A 3,906-nucleotide genomic window follows, 5' to 3' on the forward strand; every position below is an offset into this window, starting at 1 on the left:
TGATGAGTGATGTGGAAAGGATGAGGACCTGGGAGAAGGTGACCCTGCCATTAAAGCTAGGTGATTCCAGGCACTCAGCTGTGTGCCCCAGGTTTTGGAGATAGCTTTCAAATGACCTGAGCACGAATGTTATGGCAGAAATTCTAAAAGAGATCTAGATCAAGAGATGTAGGTACTAAAGATGGTAATTTTGACTGCCTATTTGTGAATAATTCCAATGAAGAGAAAAGGGAATATCTAAATCAGGCACAGTGAATAAATGTGATCTCAAATGTCAACCCAGAATAATTGGTAGCAGGGATTGAAACACTGTTTGAGAAGGATTCTGAATCTTATCTAGAATACCACTGATAACAGACTAAACACTAATGCATTGACATTAGATTCAGATGTCCCTGTATATTGTAACTCCTCCTGAATGTTTGACTGAGCTAGGATTCAGAATAATTTTAATATACTAAAGCAGTGAATCAAAACCAACAAGATAAAAGCTAATGAGGATAACTATATGTTCCTGTATTTAAATTCAAAATTCAGTGATGGTTTCCACTGTGGGATTGGGGAAACTTGGCTTGATAGCAGTTCAGGAGAAAAGACTTGACCCTAAACTCCATATGAATCAATAGGATGGTGTGGCTAAAGAAAAATACCAGAGCAACTGTGGAGTGCTAGAGTTGAACAGGGTAGCCTAACATCAGCCACTCCACTGGAAATGAATTTCAGTGTCTCTTTTTCCCAGCCTGCTGCTTTGCTTGTAGATTTGAGGATGTGGATAAGCTCCTAGTTTCTGGAGCTGGACATTTTCCCTCTCTGAGGATGGTAAGGAAAGTGCTCATATAGAAGCAAAGAGTAAAGGTGCCTAGAAAAGATCAGAAATTCTTTGTCCTTGAAATAGGCTAGATTTTGAATCAGTAAAAAAAAGTGCATCAAATGATTTTTGCAAATATATGGGTTTTTGAAAAGCTTGGAATATGTTTTGCCCCGATTGCTCTACCCTTAAACATACCCACATGCATTTCAGGAAAAATTTCATCCATATGGTATATTCATTGGCAGTTAACGCATCAAAATCACTGTTGTGTCAGAACCATTTGATTTTGGACTTGCCATTTAAGTTGTTCCAAAAAAAAAAAAAAACCCACTCCTGAAAGCTTATTTTCTTGAACTAGGATATGGAGTTGGTAAAAGGAATAAAGACGGCTTCCCTGGTGGTGCAGTGGTTGAGAATCTGCCTGCCAATGCAGGGGACACGGGTTCGAGCCCTGGTCTGGGAAGATCCCACATGCCGTGGAGCAACTAGGCCCGTGAGCCACAATTACTGAGCCTATGCGTCTGGAGCCTGTGCTCCGCAACAAGAGAGGCCGCAATAGTGAGAGGCCCGCGCACCGCGATGAAGAGTGGCCCCCGCTTGCCACAACTAGAGAAAGCCCTCGCGCAGAAACGAAGACCCAACACAGCCAAAAATAAAATAAATAAAAATAAAAAAAATTTTAAAAAAGGAATAAAGAGAATGTAAATTTCTCAGTTTGAATTTACTTATTTATTTATTTACCAAATAACTTTAATCAAGTTAACAGTAAGCAGTAAAAATACGATTACAGGAAAAGCTCCATATTTTACATGTAAATTGTTCTTCATTGTCTTTACCTGTAAGGTGTTGAAGGTGGGACCCACTCCTGAATCTTCTTTCGAGTGGTGGAATAAGATACATATTGTTGTGGAGTGCCACTCATGTTGAGTTTATGGTTTGTCCAAATAAATTTACTAGCAGTAGGTGGTTTTGTTGTTGGAGGATCATCAGTCATAGAGTGAAGCCAACGATGCCGTTCAGGGGGGCACCATGCTTCCATGCACACCCCAGAATGTGTTTTTTTAATTAATTAACGTATTTATTTATTTTTGGCTGCATTGGGTCTTCATTGCTGCACGGGCTTTCTCTAGTTACAGCAAGTGGGGGCTATTCTTGGTTGCGGTGCGCAGGCTTCTCATTGCGGTGGCTTCTCTTGTTGCGGAGCACGGGCTCTAGGCGCGGGGGGCTTCAGTAGTTGTGGCTTATGGGCTCTAGAGCACAGGCTCAGTAGTTGTGGCGCAGGGGCTTTGTTGCTCCACGGCATGTGGGATCTTCCCAGACCAGGGCTTGAAGCCATGTTCCCTGCATTGGCAGGCACATTCTTAACCACTGTGCCACCAGGGAAGTCCCCCAGAATGTGTTTTTTCCATTCATTTCAGTAGTATATATAACCCATCGGTGACGGCCAAAAAACTGCTTGTTGTCTTCGTAGCATTTGTTTCCATATTTGTGTTTCCCCACTAATGCGCCAGCCCTCACATCACTTGCCCTAAAAAAAACCTGTAGATAGCCGCAGAGGCCGCTGTGGCCACTGACCTGCTGCAGCCGGAGCTTCAGGACCTGCAGCAACTCCATCTTGTCCCACAGGCTCCACCTCTCTGGTGCACTGCCTCAGTTTGTATTTAACACAGAGAGAACATTCAAGAATTTTAAGCTTCCTGGAATTTTTTTTTTTTTTTAATACCAGGTTAACCTTGCCACCTTCTTATAAGGACAATGATAATGATGATGATGATGATGACTGTGGTTATTCAACTGATTGCGTTTGGATTATTTTCTGATTGTTCCTGGAACAAAATTTTTCCTAATAATTATGCTGTAAAAATAGAACAGGCATAAGAACTGGAAGGGAAAATTAGAAAACAGGGATAGTCGGGCTAAAAGCAATGGCACACATAAAGGACATTAAGTTTGAAGGCAGAAAATCTAGTCTGTGAATTGACTTTCTAAGTAAAAGGTATCTAAGCAGCTTTCACTTAGTCTCCTTGCAGGAAGGCAAGTTCCAAGGTTGGGAAGTTAACAGTTGGGTTGTTAATGCCTATGCAGGGGCCATCTGGTTGACATGCAACTCACAAGAGGGACTGGGGACCTGGCTTAAGCTAAGATAGTAAATGCAGATTGAAGCACAAGTTTCCAATAGCTTAGTGGACATTTATGGTTTTTTGATGAATTTTCACATTCTCCTCATCTAATTGTCTTTTCATCAAAGATGTGAAAAAAGACTAGAGGAATAGTCTCTGGCATCTTGCAAAGTAAGTAAAAGTAACCCATGTGTAGACTTGAATCCACAATTTTCGTCTCATTAAGACTTGGTCTAATGATTGGTCAGAGGCCTGTTTTCAGGTCAGAGCCCCAGCTGCCTTCTGACTTAACAGATGACAATTGAGAGGGGTAAGCAATTTCACTTTATAGTCTTTGAATTCACTTTTCTCAACTGATATTTGAAGAGAAGGCCATGAAGAATTTTACCTAAATTGAGATTCATGATAAAGGTTAGAGAATAGATACCACATCAGAAGGAAAGGTATAGGTGGTTGTAAGTACAGTTGACTTGAACAACACAGATTTAAACTGGGTGACTCCACTTACATGCAGAATTTTTCAACAGTAAATAGTAAAGGACTGTACAATCTGCAGTTGGTCGAATCTGTGGATGCTGAACTGTGGATACAGAGGGACCTCGAATACTGAGGGCCTACTATGAACTATACACAGATTTTCTACTGTGCAGAGGGTCAGTACTCCTACCCCTCATGTTGTTCAAAGGTCAACTGTAACATCAACTTGGGTATTTTGGTGAGTACATAATGAAAGGCCATGGAATAACAGGTAATTGTTGGATGGTAAGGAATCAAGAGGATTTAGCGTCTCTCATTTTAATTCTAGCATCCTCTGGAAAGTGTTATTTGTTACGCACTGTATTATTATTCTATAGGAATAGTTAACTTCAAACAGGCCATGCCTCATCTCCTATGCTTTTTCTAGCCAAGGAACTTCGAACATTTTTAGTGACAAGAAGTCATTACTGTAAGTTGTAAGTTATAATAGACACAAAC

At 40.9% G+C, this 3,906-nt stretch overlaps 1 pseudogene; it reads right to left on the bottom strand.

The window, feature by feature from the left end:
- Positions 1–1,643: 1,643 nt before the first annotated feature.
- On the bottom strand, positions 1,644–2,431 carry LOC102997957 (NADH dehydrogenase [ubiquinone] 1 alpha subcomplex subunit 12-like; annotated as a pseudogene).
- Between the last annotated feature and the right edge of the window lie 1,475 nt (positions 2,432–3,906).

This window comes from Balaenoptera acutorostrata, chromosome 2 (assembly GCF_949987535.1).
Source record: "Balaenoptera acutorostrata chromosome 2, mBalAcu1.1, whole genome shotgun sequence".
NCBI lineage: Eukaryota > Metazoa > Chordata > Mammalia > Artiodactyla > Balaenopteridae > Balaenoptera > Balaenoptera acutorostrata.